We start from the raw sequence: 27,768 nt of genomic DNA, 5'->3' as shown, positions 1-27,768 counted from the left end.
TTTATTTATTTGTTCATTCATTCTCACATTGATCCAATTGTAAAAATAGAAAAAAAATTTATAACTACAAGGAAAAACAAATACATTCTATAATTCTGAAATCTGTCTATATCATCATTTGAAACAGAGGGAATGGGCCTCATTTCTTCTGTGACGGACCTCAGAATTCAAGCCACGTATTCATCGTCCATGACTCATACGCCACCAGATCTCATCATCGATCCAGGATTGGTCCTCTTTTTCTCCATTGATTTCTACATTGTCTACTGATCAATTCATTAATTCACTCATAAATTTAAATTCTACTATGCACAGAAATTCAAGAATAGCCTTGATATTCCTGTTCTGAAGACAGAATCATCTCACATCAATGTATCTCCTCAATGAATTATCTTCAATTTTTCATATCCACTGATCTACATAATACTTTATTTACATCAATTTCACATTATCGCGTTATCATTAAAGTTGGTCTTCTTTGATTATATATCTCATACTTTTTAATAATAAAGTGGATAACCTTAAACAAACCCCCCAAACCAAGACAAGAACTTTCGTTACTACTCACATCGGTCTCCATACTCCCAAGGCACAGAGGCAACCACAGAGCTTGTGACAGTGGAAGAGCGCGTGAATCATCTTAAGTGCATCTATACTAGAATTACAAAGAAGAGCGTTCGATTAAAAAAAAATTAAGACCTTATCTACATTTACCCCACCTTCCCAAGTTTTATTTACTCACTTATTTATTTTTACATTCCCAGAAATCTAGAACAGAAATGCTATTTTTTAATACGTGCCTCTTTGATCTTAATAACACTAGTAAAATCCAAGAATGTTTTTCTACACCGGGATAAAATTATAGATTACAGTTAGTCTATGCTTGGTTCAATTTCTCTTTATTTATTCACACGTGTTTAGATATATGCATTAATAAATGCAATCAATAGCCATGAAACACATTAAGATCTTTGATATTGTAAGATCAATTCCAACAGAGAGAATAAACGAGCTTTCTTTTCATGATAGACCTCAGAGTTCCAGACACAAATATTCATCATTCATAACTTATACATCACCAGCCTTCAGCGTTGGTCCAGATTTGGCTCTCTTTTTCTTCATTCAAGTTTGCATTTGTTGATTGATTAGCTCATCAATTAACTAATAATAAACAAATAAATAAATAAATACCAAAGAGTCACAAAAATGCAAAAAAAATATTCTTGAATATCTCTTAACAACTATCTATAAAATTATTTCCCACAGACACTCAATCTCTTTTATTAAGTGATCTCAGTGTTTCATACACTGTACAAGTTAATCAACATAATGCGTCATACCAATTCCATTTTTAAGGTTAGGTCATGCTTGGCCTTAACTGATTACACCCTAATCTTTATAATAATACAGTGACACACTCAAACCCGAACAAGAACACTGACTAGTCCTCACGTCCATCTCCGTGCTTCCACGCACAGGGGCAACTGCTGAGCTCGTGGACGCTTACATCAGTTCAGGTTTATCAATCCTGAGAAGTCCAAAGCAGAGCAGATGAAAACAAGATTGAGACACTCTCTCCATTGATCCCTGTAGTTCAGTTTTCATTTGCTCAATCATTGATTATCTATCCATTTCAATTTATATTAGTATTATTTTTCCTTACCATAAGTTTCAACAATGAACAATGCTTCACCCTCTGCAACTTCACTCAATATACATGTGGATTTATTCTGCCACTGCAACCTTAATTTTTAAAATTCTTAAACAAAAATTTAAAAAAACAAGATTCTTATATTTCCCTGGCATCTGTCTATAAGATCCTTTCAAACAAAGGGATTGGACTGGATTATCTCAGTCTTTCTGCATTCCCAGAACGTATCAGATCACTTCAAACAGAGCGATACACTATATTTCCTTCCTTATGAAACCTCAGAATTCCAGACATGTATTCATCAGATATGACTCATATGTCACCACTTATCATTTGTCCAGGCTTGGGACTCTTGTACTTAATGCTGATCCACATTTGTTTATTCATTAACTCATAAGTTCCCTAATATTAATTGTATAGCTCCTATGACTCACAAAAATCAAAGAAATAAGAGCATTGAATATTCTACATCTGTCTATATAGTCATTTGTCAGTTTGATCTTTCATGAATTATTCTGAATGCGTCATAAGTGTGTAATGCTTCCTGCTTCATACCAATATCACATATGTCATTGGCCACAGTTGGCCTTTTGGATAGTACTTCACACATTAATGATATAACGAACACCCTTCAAAAAAAGGAAAACCTTTCAAATAAAGACATGAACTTTATTACTCACCTTGTTCTCCAGGCTCCTAACAAAGAAAGGCAACCACAGAACTTGTGACCGGGAATGCTTAAGTGCACACAAGAGCATCCATTCTGCAGGACATAAAGCAAAACAGATGATAAAAATTTAAGACCTTATCTCCACTGATCCTTCCTTCCCACATTTTCTTTATTCAGTTATTTATTGATTATTTTTTCATAATGGGGATTTTTTTTTTATTGTAATAAAAGGAACAACCTCAAACTTGAGATCCACCCAGAAGATAAAACTGACTCCCGCTTCATAGAGTCCATGTGAACCTTGAGTAACAAGGTGGTACCCATGATCCACTTATTTCTTAAGGGGCATCAATGCTCAAAATTATCAGGAATAATATTTTTTGCATTAACACACATATGCATATTTATAGAGGGACAACAATTCAACTTCCTCTTTTACTTATACTTGTTTAATTGGGCTACCCTCAATCCAATAATGATAAACATAAACCCATGAATCCAAAGCAAGAATATCTTTGTATATTTGATATCTGATAGGATTATTCCAACAGAAAGCATTGACTAATTGTGTTTTGTGCTGGACCTCAGAGTTTCAGACACACAGTATTCATCGTCCACGACTCAAATGCCACCAGTGATCATCATTGGTCCATATTTGGGTCTCTTTTTCTTCATTTGTTTCTACATTTGTTTGAACAAATCATTAATTCATTAATAATAAAATAAGCATATCATTCACAAAGCCCAAAAATAAGAGCCTCAAAAATCGCTAACGTCGATATAGGATCATTTCTCACACAGAATATATGTCTTTTATTAATTGACCGCAATGTTGCATATTATCAATTAATCAACATAACATCATAGTTAAAAATTGTGCCATGGTCGGCTTTTATATTATATTCAATACTTTTTTTTTTAGAGTTTTAGTAGACTTTTTCTTATATTCAATACTTTTTAACAATACCATGATTACCCTCAAACAAATGACCCAAAGCAGAACAAGAACTTAGACTATTACTCACAGTGGACTTAATGCTCGTGCATACACAGGCCGCCATGGAGCTCGTTGAACATGGCAGAACACTTCAACCAGCTCAGCAGTGTCCATTCTGAGAAGTATACAGCAGAGCAAAGAAAATATCTTTTTACTGTTAATTAACAAATAACAATTATATGTATACTTATGGGATACAATGTGGTGTTTTGATACATGTTTACACTGTGAAATGATTAAATAAAGCTAATTGAACGTATCCATCCCTTCAAATCCTTATCATTTTCTGTAGTGAGAACATTTAAAAATCTATGCTTTTAGCAATTTTAAAATATAAAATACATCATTATTAACCATAGCTACTGTGCGGTACAACAGATCTCTAAACTTATTTCTCCTGTCTAAATGAAATTTTGTACCCTTTGCACTCTCTACTTGCATGAGTTCTACTTTTTTAGATGACCCTAAACAAATTAGACAAACCAAGAGGAGAACCCTGGCTGTCACTCACACTGGTCTTCTTGCTCCTCCACAAGGAGTCAGCCATAGAGATCGGTCAGCAAGGACCTCAGCATGAGGGTGTCCATCCTAAGAACAAAGAAATTTCATGCTCTCTTAAGAAAAACAAACTTCATCAAATGCCTCTAATACAGAACAAGAATACTGGCCCTTATTTATAGTAACTGTATCATCACTTGCTAGAGGTAATACCTCTGAACCATTTATTTCTAAATTGATGTAGTGTTTTCACTATATATTAGTATTTATCTTGTCTCATTTTTTCACAAATGGACAATGCTTCAACCTCTTCATCTTTACTTATTTATAGTTGTACATTAATTTTTCATTTTAAAATTATTTTAAATAAAAATTGCACATATTTAAGGAGTACAACATGAGATTTTGATTGCACATTACTCACCCTCAAGATTTCATATGTGGATTAATCAATATAATGCAACACATCAATTCCCTATCAATAGGCCACAGTTGGCTTTCTTTGATTATATTTCCTACTTTTCAAATAAAGAAAACTCACATTGGTTTCTATACACTAAACATATAGAGGCAACCATGCATCTATCTTGTGGCTAGGGAAGAATCATTAAATCAGCTCCAGTGCATCCATTCTGGGGAGCACAGAACAGTTGATAAGAAAAAAATTAGGAACTTATCTCTACTGAATCTTGCTTTCCACATTTATTTTACTCAGTCATTTAGGTATTCATTTTTTTTTTTTTACATCATATATACTTTCTGGGCAAGACATACAGTGTCGACTTGGGCTGACTCACCCTAATAAAGCTGACTTTTATTTATCACTATCCATGTGTTCCTTAAACAACGAGGTAACACACTTTCATTCATTTATCTCTTAATGGAAATCAGTGTTCTCAACTTATATATTAATAATATTTCTGGCCTGAGCACATATACTGATAATTGAAAAATGCTTCACTCTCTATAATATAATGTCATACTTATTGATTTATATATTTAACAGTTCCATCACTGATCTATTTATAATACTACTATCAAATTCATGAATCCAAAATAAAAGAACAAGATCTTTGTATATTCCTAATATCTGACCATACATTCATTTCCAAGAGAGTAAATAGACTAGCTTTCTTACTGTGCTGGACATCAGAGTTCTAGTCTGCCATTAGATATTTATTATTTTTGATAAATATTTATTAATGTTTCTTTTTAGAAAACCAACAACATCAACCTTGCCACTGACACAGAACAAGAACATCACTACACACATATACCATCTATACCTTCCTTAGCGAAAGGATAACATCCTCTAATCATTTATTTCTTAATAGACTTTGCTGTCTTTAACATAGATTAATAGTTTCTTTTAATCTCATCATATGATTTTCATGACCGTACAATCCCACTTCACTTATTCACATTTATTTACATACATTTGTTTATCGATTCTTTCATTGATATAAATCGATATAGCTTGATATGAATTCTATATGTATTATTGTGTCATGAATGGCTTTCAATGACTATATTTCACTCTTTTTAAATGGAGAGTGAATATCCTTCAAAAACATCACATTCAAACAACATGAGACTATTACTCACATGGGTTTCAATACGCCAAACAGAGAGGCACCCGTAGTCACCCACGTGTATCCCTTCTGAGCAGTTCGCAGCAAAAAGGAGGAAGAAAAGCTAATACGTTATCTTCACAGCCTTCGCATTCTTCATTTCATGTACTCATTCATTTAGGTACTTATTAATTTTTATAATTGGACGAGACTTCACATATTTGTTCATTTATTTCTTTACTGAGTCTTTCATTGATCTATTTACAATAATAGTAACGATTACTACTTTCAGTCAATAGCCAAAGAAGTAACCTCTTTGAACCATTTCTTTCTTAACCGAGTTCAGTGTTTTTAATATATATGAATAGATTCTCTTGCTTCACCACATATTTTCATAATTTGATTATACTTTACCTATTCATATTTATTTGTTTATAAGTTTTATAATTTTATTATGTCCAATTATAAAAATACAATCAAAATCCATGAACACAAAGACCAAGAATATGATCCTTATGCATTCTCAACATCTGTCTGCAGGATCATTTCCAACAGAGGTGGCAGACTAGATTTTCTTCTGCATGGGACCTTTGCGTTTCAGACGGGTGTTATTCATCACCCACGACACGTCATTGGTGATGACAGCTCATCATCCTTGGTCCAGCTTTGGCCTCCAACAATGTTTCATACAATTGTATATTTATCATTGGGTTACACCTGGCTCTAAAAAAACATTCAGACTAAAAGAACTATTACTATTACTCACGTGAGAATCTGTATCCCCAACAAAGGAGACAACCACAGAGCTCGTGGCCACGGAAGAATCCTTAAATCTGCTCAAGGGCGTCCCTTCTGAGGAGTACAAAGCAAAGGAGACAATCACAAGATTGACAGCTTCTCTTCATTGACCCTGCCATGCCACCTCCCAATCATTCAATTAGGTTTTTATTAATCTATTCATTAACATATATTGAATTTCCCTTAAGAAAAAAAATTAATACTCAGAACAAGAATATTGGTTATTATTTATATCACCTCTACATCCTTAGCTAGAGGAAATACATTTGAACCATTTATTTCTTGATGGACTTACATTTTCTATATGAATGTTAATAGCTTCTCTGGTCTCTCTCTACATGTTTTTATAATTTTGGGGGTGCCTTAATCAGTCATGTGTTTATTTATTTATATTTGTTTATTGATTCATTGATCTATTTGTAATAATATAAATGAAAATCCATGTACACGAAAAGCAAGAACATGATCCTTGTATATTCATAAATCTGTCTATATGATCACTGCCAACAGAAGCAGTAGACTAGATTTCTTTTATGCTGGACCTCAGAGCTCCAGACACGAAGTATTCGTCATCTGTGATTCCTAAGCCACTAGTGGCCATCATTTATCTAAGATGGCCCTCCTCCTCTCCATTAATTTATACATTGGTTTATTAATTCATCCTCTCACTAATGATAATTAAATAACTATGAATCACAAACATTTAAGAGGAAGATATGCTTTATAATTATCTTCAGGATAATTTGCCACATTGATATAACTCTTTCATTGATAACTCTTCATTTTGTAAATATTGATTAATCAATATAATGTTTCATGGCAATGCCATGTTGATAATTGGGCCATGATGGGTTTCCTTAAATTGATGTTCTTAATGATACAGTAAATACCTTTTAAAAAACCACCCAAACCAAGAAGAGAACTTTGACTCTACTCACGTTGGTGTCTATGCTCCCAACACATAGAAGCAACCGTAGAGTATGTGCCCGCGGAAAAATGCCGGAGTCACCTTGGGAGCATCCATTCTGCAAGCATAAGGCAGAAGAGATGATAAAAAGTTTAAAATACTCTGTCCGTTTATCCTTGCATTTTTTCTTTCATTTTACTCATCATTTAAAGCATGTATTAAATTGTGATGATCATTTTTTCTTAATAAAACAAACAATATTGAACATAGCCCTGGCCTAAACAAGGACATAGGCCATTACTTTTAGTGTATCTACCATCCTCAGACAATGAGGTAACATACTTGAGCCATTTATTTCTTAACAAACTTTACTGTTTTTTTTTAATATATATATTTTATGTCCCACATGTATTTTCACAATTGGACAATGCCTCATCCTCTTTGTTGACTTATATATTTGTTTATTTGAGTCTTTCATTGATCCAATTATAAAAATAGAATGAAAATTCATGAGCAAAAAGAGCAAAAATAACATTCTTGAATATTCCTAATTGGTATCCACAGGATCAAAAGGTCTACACTAGTTTCCTCATCGTGTTGGACCTCAGACTTCCAGACCAGTAGTCATCGTCCATGACTCATACGCCACCAGTGTTCATCATTGATCCAACACTGACTCACTCTTTCCTCATTCATTTCTATATGTGCTTATTGATTAATTCATCAATTCATTTATAATAACAAAATAACTTTCTATGAATAGAAAAAACTTAAGAATAAATTTATTCTTAAGTAATAAGTAATAAATAATGGTTGGCCTTATTTGATTATAATTTACACTTCTTAATAATACAGAGAGTACCTTAAACAAATCAAAACAAGAATTTTGACTGTCACTCACCAGAGTCCCCGTGCTAACATGCAGAAGCAACCACAGAGTCCCTGGTCACAGCACAATAGTTATGTTAAGGTTGACGATGTTCATTCTGAGGAGTTTAGAGCAGAGCAGATGATAAAATAATTGATAACTTCTCTTAATTAGGTCTTGCATTACCCTTTCATTTTTCTCAGTAATTTAGATATTTATTCATCTGTGGTAATATTTACATATTTTTCCCTTAATGAAATTAACATCCTCAAATTTGAACTGACTGAGAATAATATTGACTATTATCTATATTCAATGTCTTTAGGATCCTTAAACAAAGAAGTAACATCCTGATAAATAGATTTCTTAAGACTCTATTGTCTTCCATTTATATTAATAGTATTCCTTGTCTAAACACATATATTCATAATTGGAATTATCTATTTATTGGTTTATTTGTTTATTAGTTTGTTGATTGAAGCCCCAAAACAAAGTCCCAATTATTTTTAACTCCTGGAAAAGGCTCATTTCCTATAGAAATAATGAATAGCAATCTTTTTGTAATGGACCTCAGAGTTACAGGGTTTAATCAAAATCCTTGATTCAGACACCCCAGGGTACTCATCATCGATCCATGCAAAACAATCTTTTTCTTCATTTACACCTTTGGTCCATTCACTGATTCACTTGTAGTGATGAAATCAATACCCATAAATTTTTAAAAAGAAAAGCCAAGAGCAATATCCTTGAATATAACCACATCTGTTTATAGGCTCTTTTCCCTTAGACTAGATATTTTCCCAGTGGACTGCACCTTTCTTCGTAGTGGCCCTCAACGAAGCACGCATGAATGTGAACATTCTTGCTTCAGAGCTATACCATTCCAATTATTGTCCATTCTCCTATGAGCTCTTCCCTCAGTGAAGAGCTGTCCAATAGGACTTGGTGTGACAATGTTCACGTATCGAAACTGCGTACTCCAATAAGGTGGCCAGTAGCCATATGCAGCTACCCAATCTTGAAATGCGGCTAGTGCAACTGAGAAACTGAATTTAAAAATTCATTTACCACCTTTATTTATTTTAAATATAAATAGCCACATGGGGATAGGAGTAACCACATTGGACAGCACAGTCCTAGATTTTATTACTGGATGAATGATAAATAAAATGCAGTGCAAAAATAAGATGAATTATTAATCAGCTCTGAAAATGAAAAAAGTTTTCCATCTTATTTTTAACCACAATTGTGCTTAACTGGATTAACCATAACCTTTATTTTATAACACATTCATATCACTGGTCTATATAGCACTTAATTTAAATAATTCAATGCACACTAATAAAAAATTCGCCCCAACTGACAAGATATTTTTACTATTATTTACTTTAGTCTTTAGGTTCCTTACCCACAAAGGTAACAGGCAAGATCTTCATCAGCAGAGACCTATTAAGTCAGCCATGACCTTGATTCTGTGGAGTCAAATACCAGCTTTTAAAAGAATGAACAGCACAGACTTACACTGACTTATCAGACATTAGTTGTATGGTACTAGATTCATCATAAACTTCATTCAAATCTCACTCTCATTACTGACCCAAGAACTACACTCCTTTTTATTTGTTGATTAAACTATTAATTTTAAATAATATAATGAACACTGGTAAATACATCACTAAAGGCAAGAGCTTGGATAACCTTATTTTAACAAACTCAACTTGTGCAGAAATAGATGAATTTAAATTCATGATGCATGGCATATGCTTGCCAATGGCCTATGCCTGATCTTACTTATATATTAATTCAATCATTCATTGTTTTATTAATTTACTTATAGAATGACTCATTGAATATTAGATCATGCATTCACATATACAAACACACACACACAATGAGTGGTAAACCTGTGAACAATTTTCCCACCTCTAAATAAAAACAATGATATTGAGTCTTACATACATCTGTCTACATATGCCTTCCAGAAAGGAGCGACAACCTTTATCAATGTATACTCAATGCTATAGGCGTTTCATTACATACTCTTATAATTGGTTCATACCCAGCTCTCTTCATATCTATCCATTTATAAATTTCTTAATTCATTCATCCATTGATTTACTCATAAAAATTCAGTCTATATCCATAAAGTGTGAACACCCAAGACCAAGATCCCTGAATATTCTGAACTTCGACTACAAGCTCATTTCCACAGAGAAAAAAAAGGGAGACCACTTTTTAAAATGGACCTCAGAGTTCCAGATGGCTTTAATCAAAGATTTTGATTCAGACACCCTCCAATCTCATCATTGGTCCAGGCTTGGCTCTCTTTTCCTTCATTCACTTCTACCTTCACTTGCCCATGAATCACAAACTCTGAACAACAATATCCTTGATATGACTACAATACGCCTCTAGGCTCAACGCCCACAAATCTTCCAGACTAGATCTCAGTGTCACATGTGGGCAATAATCAATAAACCTTACTTCATATCAGTACCATCAATGTCAATGGTCCATGATTGGGCCATGTGCATTTAATTTGTCCAGTTTTAAAGATAGTATAATAAACAACCAAAATCCACAATGGTATCTCACAACTAGAACACAGATAATATGCTCAACCTTCTGAGAGCTTCCCATAAATAGTATATAGCCTGGATCTCTACCAATATAGAAATCCTTAAATCAGCTGTGGTGCAGAAATAATGTGAAACATCAAACAGTTCTGAAAATTGATTAAATTCCTTCCATCCTTTTAAAAAACGAATACCACTTGCGCTAAAATGGGTTTATCTTGCTCCTTAGTCCATAACACATTCCTTCTATTGATCCATATTTGGTTCTTATATTTTGTTTTTGTGTGTGTACAGCCTTTTGTTTCATAGTTCAATGACCACACATGAACAAACCATGCAAACAAGAACAGAAACTCTGACAGTTACTAACACAGCTCCTTACCCACAGCAGTAGCTGCTGAGATCTTCATCATGGGGGAATGACTGAATCCAATGTGCTGTGCTCATCCTGGAGGAACAGGCAGACTTTTAAAAGAAAAAAAAAAAAAAGAGCAAATTTTTAATATATTTTTAAATGGAAGTGAGTTTTGCTTTACTAGATTAATCAGAAACATCAGTTTGGGTCACATTTCCATCATCAATCCAACAGTAATATCATGTACTGACTTACTCAATTGTTAGTAAAAAAAGAATATAAGGAAAATCTTTGAATTTACCACGCAACACAAAAGAACAATTCTTAATATCTGTCTAGATATCCCAACCAAATAGCATAAAGGCCATATAATTTTTTAATGGGGAAAACTTTTGCAAAATGGCATAAACTTAAATAACTCTTTTATGACAAATTCTGGCCAAGGGACTGCACTCTATTATAATTCCTTTATATACATATTTATTTAATAACTCTGAGGATAATCTAATTATCTGCTCTTTTATGTCTAAAGAAAACACAAAACGGTAGACTACCTGCTACCTAAAACTAAGTATTATTACCTGCAACTTTCTCTATAGGCACTGGCTACAGATGGAACTTTCCTCAGTAAATACAAATGTTCTCTATGAGCACTGTCCAATATGGTAGCCTCATGTCCACATGTGGCTTGGAATGTGGCTAGTGCAACTGAGAAACTGAATTTTTATTTTTAATTTATTTGAATTTAAATGTTAATAGCAAGATGTGTCTAGAGAATGGGGTCCGTATAACCCTTCCATAAAAAAGATGGGTGGACAGAATCAATGATGCTGCTTCACATGTCACATACTCTTCTCACTGGAGCATGGTTTACAACCTTTTAAATTATGGACTGAGATATGAAATTATTCTTTTACCCACTTATAATAAGAGCATCAATATTTATGAACCCCAAGGACACTGGACAAGAAGCCTATGTGACACTAACATCTATCCACTTTTTATTTAAATAAAAATCAGTGAACACAAGAGGATTTGTAATTATCATATTCACATTTTCAATGTACACACTTAGACCTTTGCCATGTTTGAATAACTATCTAATCATTATTATTTTATTCTTATAACTAATTGTATTAAATTATCATTTATTAAAATAATTTTATATTAATGTTTTAGTGTAACATTTTGTTGTATTCAGTTATTATTGGATATACATATTTATTATATTATTTGGTATATTAAATTATTATATACTATATAATTTAGTTATTATTTAGTATATTAAATATTATTATACTCACTACATCACTTAATTATATAAATTTCTGTCCCTTTAAGAAATAAGGAATGCAACGAGCAACTCACAAATAACCCAGAACAACTACACTGAGAGCTTATCTATCATATGTTCTCAAAGGGGAAGCAGCCTTAGTCTATTTTATTTGAATTCAAATGTTCAGTACCAAAATATTAGTAATATTCAATAATTAAAATAGTTAAAATAATCCATGATTCATTGGCTCCTGTCATAACTGGATGAGGTGTAGCTCTTTTCTTCACTTATACTTTGTTTTATTCATGCACTGATTTACTTAGAACAACACAATCTATAACCATGACCAACAAAACACCACGAACACATCCCTGGACTACTTCTAACTTCATGTACAAGCACATTTCCCAAAGGTTCAATGGACCTCAGAGTTACAACAGGGTTTAATCAAAAAATTTGATTCAGATGCCCCACGCACACTCATCATTGATCCATACTTGGTATTCTGTGCTTTCATTCACTTATATTGTTCTTGATTTATTCATTGATTCACTAATAATACTATCACTGCCCACAAATTAGGGGGGACAAAAGATCCTTGGAGATGTGACTATGTCTGCAAAAGTTTATATCCCACAGAGCTAGAGGACTGCATCTCTCTATAATGATCCTCAGTGCTGCAAACATGAATTAATCCATTTCTCGGCCCCACATCAAGTCCATGTTAGTCATCGGTCCATGCTAGGGCCTCTATCATTTAACATCCATATTTTAAAGACGGTACAATAAACAGCCATCGTATACCACAGCTAAGGAAAAGGCAAGATTTTCCATTTTCCTATGTTCTCCCCTCAATGGGTTAACAGTCTATAACACTACCAATGGCGAAGTGTTTAAATCCACTGTGGTACAAAAATAAAACGGCATATGAAAACATTCTGAAAAGGACAGAAATGGTTTTCATCTTTTTGTCCTAATGAATTCAGTGGTGCTGAATTGGATTAATCATAATCTTAATTCATAACACATTTCCATCACTGGTCACTGCATAGCCACCTTGGAATTGTTTGTGTAGGTAGCCATTTCTTCTTCTGAAATAATTCAATGAATTCCCATGCTCAAGCCCCCCAAGCAAGAACATGAATTTTGACTCATACATACATCAGTCTCTTCTCTCCTTATCCATAGAGGTAAAAGGCAAGATCTTCACAAGATCGAGTACGGTGTGTTCATTCTGAGGAATAAAAAGCAAATTTCTAAAAAATAGTCTACAATTAGCTGTTTTAAATGAGCCACAGTTGTGCAGTGATCAATTAATCATGAACCTTGGTTTGTGGCCTATTCCAAACACTTGGGATGAGAGACCACTACTCTCTATTTAACTTATGTAATTTTTTCTTTGAAATAATATAATGAACACTGTGAATCCAGCAGTAAAAAGAAAAATAACTATAATTATTAACTATAACTATAATTAGGTAACTATAATTAATAACCATAATTAGTACCACCTGTCTGTACTTTCTACCCACATAGGTAATAGCAAGATTATCTTTTCTGTTGGATTTTATTTGTGCAAAATTGGATACCTGAGAGATGCAATTCACGGTACAATCTCACCAACGGTCCAAGCGTGACTCCACTTAATATATTTATTAACTCACTAATCAATTTATTTAATTACTCATAGAATAATAAGGCCATCTCTTCATTTTTCTAAAACAATTTTTTAAAGTTTAAACAACCACCAAGAAAAAACTGAAACATTATTTCTTGCCAAGTGTTTCTATGCAACATTGGAAAGGCATAGAAATCTTTGCCTTCTTGTGGAAATCATATTCACAAAATATGATGTATCATTTTATTTATACCCAATTGCATGTTTTCCACTGGTGTGTTTTTGGCTGACTTTTTAAAAAATGGATGAGATATAAATTTATAAATTTGTTCACTTATAATTATATTTCATTATATGTGAGTCCACCACACTAGATAGGTACCCTGAATAATATTTACATTTGTCCTCATGTCATTCCTCAAGAGTAGCAAGCTGGTTTATTTAGTGTCTGTTTGCTTAAATAAAATTGTACAAAAAGATTGCCTTAATCGCAGGTGTGGTTGTACAAGGGTACTTCAAAAACTTCATGGAAAAATATAATTAAATGATAAGACGAATTTTTCCATGAGTTTTTCTTTTTTATTTTTTTGTCTTTTTCGTGACCAGTACTCAGCCAGTGAGTGCATGGGCCATTCCTATATAGGATCCGAACCCGCGGCAGGAGCGTCGCTGTGCTGCCAGCGCCGCACTCTCCCGAGTGCGCCATGGGCTCGGCCCTTTCCATGAGTTTTTCGGAGACCTCTTCATCACTGCTCCATGCTCTCTTCCTCAAATACACAGTTATTCAACCAATGATTATTTCTGTAAATGTATCACCTTTTCCCTAACAAACTGATCAATCGACAACCCAGCTCAGCACAGAACAAAAACATTCACTCTTAGGTGCAGATGACCATTTGCTCCTTACCAAAATCATAAGATCCTTGACTACTAACTTTTTGGGATGAAGAATCTCAAAATTTGCTTTAATAACAATCCACATTTCTTTATAGGGATTAAAATGTAAAAGCATGTACACATTTACTATTGTTCATTCATCAATGCCTTTTTTTATTCTTGGCCTAATCCTATTACTATCATGTAATCCATACCCCCAAACTACAAAAGCCCAAGGATGAGGTTCTGTAGTTCACTTCTCTTTGTAATGGACCTCAGAGTTGCAGATGGGTTTAATCAAAATTCTTGCTTCAGAAACCCCATGACATTCATCACTGGTCCGTGCTGGGCATTTTTTTTTTTTTTTCCATTTATTGATTAATTTAATGATTCGCAAATAATAACACAACTACAAAATCCCGAAAACAAGATCCTTGAATTTTAGGCTTGTTGTCCCATAGAGCTATAGATTATATTTCTTTTACAAAGGGACCCGAAGGTGAATAAATGGATTGGTGAACATCCCTGCTTTGTGTAAAATCCACACTCAGCACTGGTTCTTGTATAGTCCTCTTTTATTTAATTGGTCCACGTGTCAAAGATGGCTCCATGAAAAATAATAAAACCATCTTCTATCACCTCTGAAATGCTCACAAAGTCATGCATATTCTTCTGGGCTGCCCCAAAAGAGCTATGAGCCGGGATCTCTATCCATGTAGGAATGCTTAAATCAACCACAGTATAAAATAAAAAGTAATATTCAACTGCTCCAAGAATAAATTAAATAACTTATAGCTCCTTTTAAAATCACCTCAGTTGTGTCAATTTAGATTAAACATAACATGATTTGTGGTTTACAGTACATCCCCATCATCGTTCCACACTTGGAATGTTTTATTTATTTTATGTGTGTAGACATTTATAACTTTGAAATCCTTCAGCTAACACCCATGAATAAACCATCGAAACAGAGAAAATTAATTGAGGGACTTACATTTATTAGTTTCTATGCCTCTCTCCTGTCCTCTTTTCACTCTGAAGAGGAAAAAGCAGATTTAGAAAAGATTTAGATTTTTTTAGTGGCTGTAAGTTAAGCAGAACTAGATAACAATAAACCTTGGCTAAAAAATGCAGTTTTTTATTAGAACTGTCTTAAATTTTTAGTTTTAAGAACTATAACAAACACTATTGAGTTCACTTATCTGCCTACATTAACATCTGTTGAGTAGATGGTTATTTAATGGATTCTTGGCTGAGGCTAACACCTTTCCTTTTCTTAATTTAAAATAAAGCAAACTACAAAAAACAAAAACAAAAAAAAAGTCTCTTAACTGTACATACTAATACATTCCATATGAAAGAGGATCACAGACTCCACCTGTTCATTTTACTTGGGATTAATAATCATGCTTGTTTTATTACAAGTATTAATAAAGAATACTTGTTTTATACACTCTTACTAATTTTTGCATGAGTAGGCCTGTTCATCTTCTTTCATGTGTACACTTCTCTAGTTATTTAAGCATTGACTCACTTGAAATAATACATTCTGTATCTTTGCACCACAAAAGCCCAGGAGCAGGTTTATTGAATTTTTCTCACTTCAACTGTTAGGTAATTCCTACAGAAAACACTGCTTGTTTCTCATTCTATCATGGACCTCAGAGTTACACAGAGGGCTCAATCAAAGGTGTTGATTCAGACACCACCACCAACACTCATCACTGATCCAAGCTTGGCTTACAATTTCTACATTCACTTATACTTTCTTGAACTGATTCAATCATTCATGGATTCACCAATAACTATACAATCAATACCCTTAATGACCCAAAACTAAAAACAGAAGGCTTTCATAAAACCAAGATCTGTTCATTGCCCCATTTCATGCAGAGCAAATACACAAGAACACTTCACAATGAGCCTCTGGTTTACACGTACGGATTAATCAGCACCTTACTTAGGATTGGTGTCTACCTGCTCCTCTTTCCCTTGATTTATCTACTTCTTAAAGCTGGTGTGGACCTTCCATATCTGCTGTCTTTCAAGATACCCTTGCCTCAAAATCTTAACAACTTAGATGTTTCTCAGTGAAGAAATATGTTAAGCAATTGTAGCAAAAACATTGAAGAAGTTAAATTAATTCCCCTCGTCTCTTTAATAATGGTCCTCAGTTGGAATGAGTTGAATCAATCATAAATTTTTGTTCATGACACATTTTAATCATAGGTCCATTATTTGCATTCCTTAATTTCATGTACTATTTAACCATTTATTTTAGCAAAACAATTTAGTGGGCTCCCATGAGTGAATGCCATCCAAGCCCAGAATATCAACATTGATGTTTACTTACATCTGTCTTTATGCTCCTTAGTCTGGAACTAACAGTGGAGATATTCATAAAGAAAGAATGATAAAATCAGCTATGTGGTTTTCACTCTATAGAAAGAAAAAAAAAAAAGACCTATTTTTAAAGCCATGTCCTCATTTTTCTAAAAAACTAAATTATTAGAACTTGGAAAGGTCTATGTACATATTTCCCCAAAAATGGAAGAAATCTAAAATTTTTCTTAGAATATATATTCTTCGGAAAAAACATGAATCCGTATTATCATATCATCATGTTTGTTCCTAATTGGTCCATGGTTTGCTGACTTCAAAAAATAAACTGAAATTACAAATGTGCCTTCTTTCTCTTATAGAAAGAAATCAATATCTCTGATCACAGCACCAGACAAGAACACTGAACGATATTTACATCTGTTGGTAGTCCTTGCCCTCTGGAGTAAGACACTTGTTTCTTTTTTATTGTTTTAATAAAAATTGGTAAAAATAGATTGGAATAACATTCTCACCATTGACCTCTGCTTGATTCTCAAGTATGCGGCTATTTAACCAACTATTAATATGAGTAAATGCGTTTCATTTGCTTAATAAAACAGTCAGCAACCCATCACCAACACAGAACAAAAGCTTTAACTGTTAGACACAAATGACCATCTGCCCCTTACCAGAACGGTTAAGTGCCTTGACTATTAATTTATTGGGAGTCTCAGATAGGTTTTAATAACAATCCAAGTTTCATTACATTCCTTAATGATAAGTGCATGATTTTCCCTCTTTCTTTCATTCATTGATGATTTTTTATTCATGGGCTGATTTTATAATAAAAATACAATCCATCCCCAAGAACCACAAAAGCCCAAGGACAAGGTGTCATAGGCTCATTTCACAAGGAAGGAATAATTACGTGTCTCTTTGTAATGGACCTCAGAGTTACATACGGGTTTAATCAAAATAATCCTGATTCAGATACCCCATGGTACTCATCATTGGTCCAGGCACGTTGTTCTTCCTTTGTATCTTCACTAATTAATTTATTCATTGGTTCATAAATGCAACCACAAAATTCTAGGACCCAGATCTCCCCATCAGTGGCTCTATCCTCACACAATGGACCTCAGAGAATACGTGGGATTGATTAACATCCCTGCTTCATAACGAATCCCCATCCACCACTGGTCCTTCTGTGGCCTTCTTTTCTTCAATTTCCCCATGTTTTAAAGATGGTTCAGTGAAAACTGATAAAACCATCATCTTCCCACAATCATAATGTCTTCCATATTCTCTTGGGCAGCTACACAAAGTTATCAGCTAGGACCATACTAATTTGCAAATATTTAAATCATTTGTGGTGGAAAAGAAGATATAATGTTAAAAAGTTGTGAAAATAAGTGAAATGACTACTGTCTTTGTTCCTCACCCCAGTTGTGCCAAATTAGATTAAACATGTTTTTGGTTCATAACACATTCCCATCACTGGTCCATTCATGGTGATTTTTATTGCTTCTGCAGACATTAATTCCTTTGTAATGCCACTAAAGCTTTGTTAACACAGCATCCCCATCAAGGACAAGAGCGTGAGGTCTTACTTACATTGTTTTTTACCCACAGAGCTAACTGCCGAGATTTTGTTTCTTAGAAAATAAAAAAGACAGCTGTCCTGTGGTCATTCTGTGGAAGAAAAGCAGACAGCACAGATTTAGATTTTTTAATGGATGTTTGTCATGTAGAACTAGATAGTAATAAACTTGTATTCTTTCTATTTAGTTCAGGATTTTATTTTTACTTTTAAATAATGTAATAGCCACTGTTGAATCTATCCCCCAAGAATACGATCTATGACTATTACAAATACCTGCTATATAAACACCCTACCCCTATGGGTAAGAGACTGCCTTTTAATGGACCTTATTCAGACAGACTTGGATAAATACACATCCCTATTTCACAGCACGTTCTTACCACGGTACAAGATCTACCCCCCTGCATATATTCTTTGATGTTTACTTATATTATTCTCTATGTTCTAAGATCAATGCTCTGTAGTCATCAAAGTTACAGACAAGGCCTTCATGATTAGAGATTGATGAAATCAAATATGTGATGTTTAAGCTATTAAAAAGGAGAAAGAAAATTTTTAAGTGCAATGAAGCAATATAGATTTAGGGCATTTTTAATTGACATTTGTCAGGAAGACTAAATTAATCATAAACCCTGTTTACGTCCCATTCTCATTGCTGTCCAAAGAATAGCATTCTCTTTTATTTGTTTAAATAAGTTTATTTTAAAATCATACAATGAATACCACTGAATCCACCACCAATATAATAAAAACAGTGTCTACCAAAAATATTTTTATATTTTAACAGTCTTAACAAAACAAAAGTCATTTTAATGGATGTTACTTTTGCAAAATTTGGGTACATTTAAATCCTTATTGCACATCCTTACTGATGATATCCATGCTTGACTCTATTTTATATGTTCATTTATTCACTCACTTATTTGCTTATTTAATTATTCATGGAATGATTTAACCATATGCTCAAATGGTAAACCAGCCAATAATACAGAACTGAAATACTGTTTGTAAAATGATTTACATGTACCTAATGAAAAATAGGTACATGTGGGTATTTTTTCTCTAAATATGAGTAGTGAAAACCCAAATTAATAATTATCATTGTCGGGCCAGCCTGTGGCTCACTCGGGAGAGCGTGGTGCTGATAACACCAAGGCCACGGGTTCGGATCCTGTATGGGGATGGCCGGTTAGCTCACTGGGTGAGCATGGTGCTGACAACACCAAGTCAAGGGTTAAGATCCCCTTACCGGTCACCTTTAAAAAAAAAAAAAAGAATAACCTCAATAATTATCATTGTCTCATGAGACATGATTCTCATTGATCTGTACTTTGTCCCCTTTTAAATAATTAAGATAGGATTTTATTCATTCATTCAATTATAAAAATACCTCAATATCTGTAAATGCAAAGACACTAGAAATAAATCCTGAATAATACTAATATCTATCTATTCCTAAGTACAGAAATAACGGACTGCATCATTTTTAGGTTGTTAATAAAATTTAGTGAACACAATCTGATCAATCCTGTCTTTTCATATGACACATTGCCAACATGAATCTATAATTGCTCCTCATTCAATCAGATATACACCCAATTATCCATTTATAGAAACGTTTTTCTTTTCCTAAAAAAAAGAAAAACTGGATGCAGTGAAAGCAATGCTTAGAGGGAAATTTATAGCAGTAAATGCATATATTACAGAACAGAAGAAGATATAGAAGGTATCTTAATAGGAAAGGAATAATTGAAATTATCTCTATTTGCTGACCACATGATCTTATATATGGAAATCCAAAGATTTCACAAAAAACTGTTAGAATTAATAAACTAATTCAGTTGCAGGATACAAAATCAAAGTACAAAAGATCTATACTACCTAAAGCCATCTACAGATTCAATATAATTCCTATCAAAATCCCAATATCTTTTTAAACAGAAACAGAAAAAAATCCTTAAAATTCATATGGAACCACAAAAGATCTCAAGTAGACCAAAAAAAAAAAAGAAAAGAAAAAAAACGTTGAGCAAAAAGAACACTCCCTGATTTGAGAATATAGTATAAAGCAATTAAAATAAAAACACAAGGTAATGGCATTAAAACAGATACATCAACCAATGGAACAGTATAGAAACCCATAAAAAAGGCTTTACATTCATGGCCAATTGACTCTGAACAAAGGTGCTAATGGGAAAGGGACAGTCTCTTCAATAAATGGTAATGAGAAAACTGATTATCCACATGCAGAATAAATTTAGATCCTGATCTCATACTATCTATAAAAATCAATGCAAAGTGGATTAAAGACTGAAATATAAAACCTTAAACTAGGAGAAAACATAGGAGGAAATCTCCACAACATTGGTCTGAACAAGGATTTTCTGGATATGACCCCCAAAACGCAGGCGACAAAAGCAAAAAGAGACAAAAGAGACAGCATCAAACCCAAAAGCTTCTGCACAGCAAAGGAAACAACACAGTGAAGAGAAAATCCACAGATTGGTAGAAAACATTTGCAAACCATATATCTGATAAAGGGTTAACATTCAAAATATACAATGAACTAAACTCAATAGCAAGAAAACAAATAACCTAATTTTTAAAAATGTGCAAAGGACTTGAACAGATGATTTTTCAAAAAAGGCATACAAAAGGCCAACAGCTATATGAAAAAATTCTCAGCACCACTAATCATTAACAAACCCCAAATTAAAACCACAGTGAGATTATCACCTCACATCTATTAGAATGGCTTTTATTAAAAAGATGAAAAATAACAAGTATTGACAAGAATGTGGAGAAAAGAACTCTTGCACGTTGTTATTGGAAATGTAAGTTAATACAGACATTATGGAAAATAATATGGACATTACTCAGAAAACTAAAAATAGAACTGCCAGATGAGGCGGCAATCCCACTTCTGAGTATATATATCAAAAAAACTTGGGACCAATATGTCAAAGGGATACCTGCACTCCCGTGTTCATTGTGGCATTATTTACAACAGCCAAGATATGGAATCAATCTAAGTGTCAATCAGCAAATAAATGAAAAAAGAAAATATGGTATGTGTACAAAATGAAATCAATCTATAAAAAACAAGGAAATCCTGTCATTGTGACAGTATGAATACTCCTGGAGGGCATTATACTAAGTGAAATAAGCCAGGATCATAAAGATAAATACTGCATGATCTCATCAATATGTGAAATCTGAAAAAGTTGAACTCATAGAAGTAGAGAGCAAAATGATGGTTACTGGAGGCTGAGGTAAGAGGTGGAGGGAGGGACTGGGGAGTTCTTCATCAAAGAGTAAAAAGTTTCAGGTAGACGGGAAGAATAAGTTTTTGAGATGTATTTCACAGCAGGGTGACTATAGTCCGTAACAACATATTGTATATTTCAAAATAACAGAGAATAAATTTCAAATGTGTTATGATAAATGATAGGTAAAGAGGTGATGGATATGTTTAATCCTTCCACATTGTATACATACATCAAAGCGTCACACGTACCCCACAGATGCATACAATTATGATTTGCCAATTAAAAATAATATTAATTTTTAAAAGGAATAGAAGAAAAATATAAAATCAATATTCTAAGCTTCCACCTGAGGAAACTAGAAAAAGAAGAGCAGATTAAGCCCCAAGTAAGTAGACCAGAGAACTAACAAAAATTAGAGCAGAAATTATTGAGTTCAAAAACAGGAAATCAATAGAGAAAAATCAATGAAACAAAAAAGCTGGTTCTTTGAGAAAAGTTCAATAAAATCAAAAAGCCTCTACGTAACTAACTAAGAAAAAGAGAGAGGACACAAATTACTGATATCAGAAATAAAAGGGATATTACTACAGATTCCACAAACAATTAAATAGATAATAAGGAATACTACAAACAACTCTATGCCTACAAATTTGATAATCTAAATGAAAGGGACCAGGTCCTTGAAAGACAAAATCTCCCAAAACTCACACAAGAATGGCAATCTGAATAGGCCTATATTTATTAAAGAAATTGAATCAATAACAGAAAGCAACAGGCCCAGATGGGTTCACTGATGAATTGTTCCAAACATTTAAGGTAGATATTTAACTAATTCTACAATATTTTTCAGCATATAGAAACAGAGGCAATACTTCCTCACTCATTCTAAAAGGCCAGCACTATCCAAATATCAAAATCAGAAAAAGGAATTACAAGAAAAAAAAAAAGTAAAAAACAATAGACCAATATCTCTCATATATGCAAAAATCCTCAAAAAATATTACCAAATCAAATCCAACAATTTACAAAAAGAATTATACACCAGGACCAAGTGGAATTTGTCCCAGGTGTGCAATCTTGGTTCAAAATTTTAAAATCAATTCATTTAATCCATCACATCAACAGACTAAAAATGTATATATATCACTTGATCTTATCAATAGATAGAAGCAAAAAAAGTACTTGACAAAATCTAACACTTCATTAAAAAAAAAAACATTAAAAAAAAAACAAAAACCTCTCAGTAAGGTAGGAATAGAGGGGAACTTTCTCAACCTGACAAAGAACATCTACAGAAAACCTACAGCTAACATTATACTTAATTGTGAGAAACTTGAAGCTTTCCTGCTAAGATCAGGAACAAGGCAAGGATGTCCTCTCTCACCACTGCTTTTCAACATCTCACTGGAAGTCCTAGCTAATGCAATAAGACAAGAAAGGAAATTAAAAGTATAGAAATAGGGAAAGAAGAAATAAAATTGTCATTGTTAGCAGATAACAAGAGCACCTATGTAGCTGAAAGAATCAACAAAAAACTTCACTAATAAGCAAAGTTGCAGGATACAAGGTTAATATACAAAAGTCATTCTCTTTTCAATATGGCAGCAATGAACAAGTGGAATTTGAAATTAAGAATACAATAGTATTTACATTAGTGCCACCAAAAAAATAAAACACAGGTATACATCTAATAAAACATGTACAAGAGCTCTATGAGAAAAACTACAAAACTCTGAAGAAAATAATCAAGGTAAAAATTAAATAAATGGAGAGATATTCCATATCCACGGATACAGAGACTCAATATTGTCAAAATGTCAGTTCTCCCCAACTTGATCTATAGATTCAACACAATCCCAAACAAAATCCAAGCAAACTATTTTGCAGATGTTGACAAACTCATCCTAAAGTTTATATGGAGAGGCAAAAGACCCAGAATATCTAACACAACATTGAAGGAGAAGAACAAAGTTTGAGGACTGGCATTACCCATATTAAACACTTACTATAAAGCTACAGAATACACATTGTGGTATTGTCAAAAGAACAGACAAATAGAGCAATGGAACAGAATAGGGATCCCAGAAATAGACCCAAATAAATATAGTCACCTGATCTTTGACTAAAGAACAAAGGCAATACAATGGAGCAAAGGTAGTCTTTTCAACAAATGGCACTGGCACAACTGGACATCCACATTTTAAAAAATCTAGACACTCTTTGCATCTTTACAAAAATTAACTCAGCATGGATCATAGACTTCAATGTAAAACATGAAACTATAAAACTGAAAGCAAACATATGAGAAAACCTAAGATGACCTTTGATTTCACAATAAACTTTTAGATGCAAGACTAAAGTCATGATTCATGAAAGAAAGAATTGTTGATAAGCTGGACTTCATTAAAATTAAGTTTCTGCTCTAAGAAAGGCACTGTCCAGAGAATGAAAAGATAAGCCATGAATTAGGAGAAAATATTCGCAAAAGACATATCTGATAAAAGACTGTTATACAAAATATACAAAGTACTCATAAAACACAACAATAAGAAAACAACCCAATTAAGAAATGGGCCAAAGACCTTAACAGATGGAAAATAAGCATATGAAAAGATGCTTCACATCATATGTTATCAAGAAATGAAACTTAAAACAAGGACATACTACCCACCCAGAATGACCAAAATTCACAACACTGAGAACACCAAATGCTGGTGAGGAAATGGAGCAACAGGTACTCTCACTCATTGCTGGTGGGGATTCAAAATGTACAGCCATCTTGGATGACGATTTGGCAGTTTCTTCCAAAACTAAACATATCCTTACCATACAATCCAGCAATCACACACTCCTTGGTATTTACTCAAAGGAGTTGAAAACTTATATCCGCACAAAAGTCTGCACACACATGTTTACAGCAGCTTTATTCATAATTGCCAAAACTTGGAAGTAACCAAGATGTCCTCAGTAAGTTAGTGGATAAAGTGCGGAGCATCCAGGTAACAGAATGTTATTCAGCACTGAAGAGAAATGAGCTATCAAGCCCTGAAACAACCTAGAAGAACCTTAAATGCATATTATACGTGAAAGAAGCCAATCTGGAAATGCTACATACGGTATGTTATCAACTATAGAACATTCTAGAAAAGGTAAACTATAGAGACAATAAAAAGATTAGTGGTTGCCAGGGGCTAGGGAGGAGGGAATGATGAATAGGCCGAGCATAGAGAATTTTTAGAGCAGCGAAATATTCTGTATGATATTATCACAGTGAATACGTGTCATTATACATTTAAAATGTGAACCCTAATGTCAACCATGCACCTTGGGTGATAGTGATGTACCAGTGCAGGTTCATCAATTATAACCAATGTACTACTCCGGTGGGGGATATTAATAATGGGGGAGGCTATACTTGTGTGGAGGCAGGCAGTATATGGGAACTCTTTGTGCTTTCCACTCAATTTTGCTCTAAAAAATAAAGTCTCAAAAAGAAAAAAAGGGGCAACATTTAAAGAAACTGACCAGCTACCAATCAACATTGATTCTTATATAAAGCTCTTATGTTCTTTACCCAAAAGTAGAAGAGCCTTGAACTATTTATCCTGCTGTAAACTTAGCACTTCCATTTTGTATTAATCCTGTTCTTTACTGCATTACATACTTTCACAACTGGTCCGATCAAGGCCCTCCTTGTCTTCATTTATTTATGCATTTTATTCTTTTACTCACGCATTGATTTACTTGCAAAAATATAATCTGTGTGTACTCAAAAGTCTCAACAGACCAAGAACAAAATCTGACTCTTCCTAACAGAATTCTGCTATATGCTCATTTCCCACAAAAATAATAGAATGATTTTTTTTTCTAATAAATCTCAGAGCTGTAGGGTTTAATTAAAATTCTTGATTCAGACAGTCCAGGATATTCATCATTGATCTCGGCTTGGAACTCTTCATTCATTCGCACCTTTTTCTATTGATTTATTCATTGATTCACCAACAATAATAAAATCAACAGACAAAAATCCCCAAATCCCAACAATAAGAACCACAAGATTGCTAAGACCAACAAAGTTTAGAGATTACCTCTTTTTACAATGAATCTCAATGTCACACACACGTGTTATTAACCTCCCTGCTTCTTAGTAATCCTATACTCATGTCTGATCCATGCCCACTCCTCTGTATTTAATTTGCCCATATTTTAAATATGATACAAGAAATGACCATGAACCAACTATGTTCCCCTACAACATGAACACCAACCATCTCCTTCTGTGCTGTCCTTAAAGACTCAACAGATTAAGTCACCCTAGGAAATTTAAATTAGATGTGGCACAAAAATAAAATGGAACAATATTCAGCTCTGAAAGTGACTGAGATGCCTTCCACCTTATTCTGTTTAAGGGTCTCAGTTGTGTTGAATTGCAACCATATAATTTTATTTTTATTCATAAAATATTCCTATTGTTTGGCAATTCATGGTGCTTTTTCATTCTATTTAAACATGTACCCATCTATTTCTCTGAAATATTAAAACTTAGGAACAAACTCCCCAAATCAAGAACATAAGCATTGACTATTATGTAGATCCACTTCTAAACTTTTTACCAACATAAGAAACAGCCAAGATTTTCATTATTGTAGAATAATTAAATCAGGTATGGTGCACCCGTTGTCTGGAGTAAAAGCAGATTTAATAAAAAACAGCCTACATTTAAACATTTCAAGCTATATTTGCAAGGCTGTACAAGATTAATCACAGACCCTGATTTGTGCCACATTTTAATTAGTGGCCCAAGGATGACTTGGAAATATTATTTATTGATTTTTCTAGCACACAGCATAAGAATAAGAAATGACTGTTACAAGTATCCATCCACCCACATGATCAAAGTCTAGAACATTTTTCCCACAGAATGAGATTAATCTGAATATTTTTTTTATGGCACATTTTCACCAATAGTCCATGTGAGACTCTCCTTTATGTTTTTATTTATTTGTTCATTGTGTTATTTATTCATTTATTTAAATATTCATGAATAATTTGAACACGTATTTATTTTTCCAGAGAAAATACAATATAATCAGCCCATCAACAACCCCAAACTGCAGTACAATTAAATGCAACTATACAAATGAACCTGGCCCAAAACGGGAACAACCTAATTAGTACTAACATCCTACATATTTCTAACTTCTGCTGCAGCATCATGTACCATACAGGCATTAACTAGTTCTCTTCTTGTAATGGACCTCAGAGTTACAGGGTTTAATCAAAATCACTGATTCAGACACTCCAGAACACTCGTCATTGGTATAGGCTTGGCACTCTTTTTTTCACTCGTTCATACCTTTATTTATCACTTCACTCACTGAGTCACTAATAATAATAAAGTCAATATACATGAATCAAAAAACCTAAGAACAATAACCTTGAATATTACCAAAACCTATCTATAGGCTTATTTTCCATAGACCTGAAAAACTACATCTATTTTGCAGAGCATCTCAGCATTACAAATATACTCTACTTCCTTCCTTCACATCAATTCCATATTTATACTTTGTCCATGCCTTCCATTCTTTTATTAAATTTGTCCCTATTTTAAAAAGTACATGTGGTAACCAGTCTCCAAGATGGTGCCCAATGACCCATGCCTCCAATGATTCATCTAGTCTCCTCCCATATTAAATCATGACCACTTGCATGACCAAAAGAATACTGTGCAAGTGATGGTATACACTTACGGAGCTAGGTTGTGAAATACATTGTGGGCTCCACCTTTCTCTGTCTTGGATTAATTGCTCCAGGGAAAGTCAGCTGCCATTTTGTGAGGATGCTCAAGCTGTCCTGAGGAAGAGACCATGTGGGAACTAACTGTGGCCTCCCACCAACAACCAGCATCAA

At 33.6% G+C, this 27,768-nt stretch overlaps 12 non-coding genes and 1 pseudogene across 12 annotated transcripts; all 13 read right to left on the bottom strand.

The window, feature by feature from the left end:
* Positions 1-153: 153 nt before the first annotated feature.
* Positions 154-225, bottom strand: LOC134374367 (small nucleolar RNA SNORD113/SNORD114 family). Its single transcript, XR_010023221.1, has one exon. It is a non-coding gene; the product is annotated as a small nucleolar RNA SNORD113/SNORD114 family (small nucleolar RNA).
* Positions 226-1,025: 800 nt separating this feature from the next.
* Positions 1,026-1,099, bottom strand: LOC134374374 (small nucleolar RNA SNORD113/SNORD114 family). The gene has a single exon (XR_010023226.1). It is a non-coding gene; the product is annotated as a small nucleolar RNA SNORD113/SNORD114 family (small nucleolar RNA).
* Positions 1,100-1,922: 823 nt separating this feature from the next.
* On the bottom strand, positions 1,923-1,991 carry LOC134374382 (small nucleolar RNA SNORD113/SNORD114 family; annotated as a pseudogene).
* A 907-nt stretch (positions 1,992-2,898) lies between these two features.
* LOC134374359 (small nucleolar RNA SNORD113/SNORD114 family) lies at positions 2,899-2,973 on the bottom strand. The gene has a single exon (XR_010023214.1). It is a non-coding gene; the product is annotated as a small nucleolar RNA SNORD113/SNORD114 family (small nucleolar RNA).
* Positions 2,974-6,721: 3,748 nt separating this feature from the next.
* Positions 6,722-6,796, bottom strand: LOC134374378 (small nucleolar RNA SNORD113/SNORD114 family). Its single transcript, XR_010023230.1, has one exon. It is a non-coding gene; the product is annotated as a small nucleolar RNA SNORD113/SNORD114 family (small nucleolar RNA).
* Positions 6,797-7,689: 893 nt separating this feature from the next.
* On the bottom strand, positions 7,690-7,761 carry LOC134374360 (small nucleolar RNA SNORD113/SNORD114 family). The gene has a single exon (XR_010023215.1). It is a non-coding gene; the product is annotated as a small nucleolar RNA SNORD113/SNORD114 family (small nucleolar RNA).
* Positions 7,762-8,523: 762 nt separating this feature from the next.
* Positions 8,524-8,595, bottom strand: LOC134374377 (small nucleolar RNA SNORD113/SNORD114 family). Its single transcript, XR_010023229.1, has one exon. It is a non-coding gene; the product is annotated as a small nucleolar RNA SNORD113/SNORD114 family (small nucleolar RNA).
* Positions 8,596-10,200: 1,605 nt separating this feature from the next.
* On the bottom strand, positions 10,201-10,274 carry LOC134374375 (small nucleolar RNA SNORD113/SNORD114 family). Its single transcript, XR_010023227.1, has one exon. It is a non-coding gene; the product is annotated as a small nucleolar RNA SNORD113/SNORD114 family (small nucleolar RNA).
* Positions 10,275-12,585: 2,311 nt separating this feature from the next.
* Positions 12,586-12,661, bottom strand: LOC134374379 (small nucleolar RNA SNORD113/SNORD114 family). The gene has a single exon (XR_010023231.1). It is a non-coding gene; the product is annotated as a small nucleolar RNA SNORD113/SNORD114 family (small nucleolar RNA).
* A 2,268-nt stretch (positions 12,662-14,929) lies between these two features.
* On the bottom strand, positions 14,930-15,004 carry LOC134374385 (small nucleolar RNA SNORD113/SNORD114 family). The gene has a single exon (XR_010023236.1). It is a non-coding gene; the product is annotated as a small nucleolar RNA SNORD113/SNORD114 family (small nucleolar RNA).
* A 1,311-nt stretch (positions 15,005-16,315) lies between these two features.
* On the bottom strand, positions 16,316-16,393 carry LOC134374381 (small nucleolar RNA SNORD113/SNORD114 family). Its single transcript, XR_010023233.1, has one exon. It is a non-coding gene; the product is annotated as a small nucleolar RNA SNORD113/SNORD114 family (small nucleolar RNA).
* Positions 16,394-17,924: 1,531 nt separating this feature from the next.
* LOC134374383 (small nucleolar RNA SNORD113/SNORD114 family) lies at positions 17,925-18,001 on the bottom strand. Its single transcript, XR_010023234.1, has one exon. It is a non-coding gene; the product is annotated as a small nucleolar RNA SNORD113/SNORD114 family (small nucleolar RNA).
* Positions 18,002-27,107: 9,106 nt separating this feature from the next.
* LOC134374391 (small nucleolar RNA SNORD113/SNORD114 family) lies at positions 27,108-27,179 on the bottom strand. The gene has a single exon (XR_010023240.1). It is a non-coding gene; the product is annotated as a small nucleolar RNA SNORD113/SNORD114 family (small nucleolar RNA).
* Between the last annotated feature and the right edge of the window lie 589 nt (positions 27,180-27,768).

This window comes from Cynocephalus volans, chromosome 3 (assembly GCF_027409185.1).
Source record: "Cynocephalus volans isolate mCynVol1 chromosome 3, mCynVol1.pri, whole genome shotgun sequence".
Taxonomy (NCBI): domain Eukaryota; kingdom Metazoa; phylum Chordata; class Mammalia; order Dermoptera; family Cynocephalidae; genus Cynocephalus; species Cynocephalus volans.
Note: the sequence above shows the minus strand (reverse complement) of the source record. Positions and strands in the feature narration are given on the sequence as shown.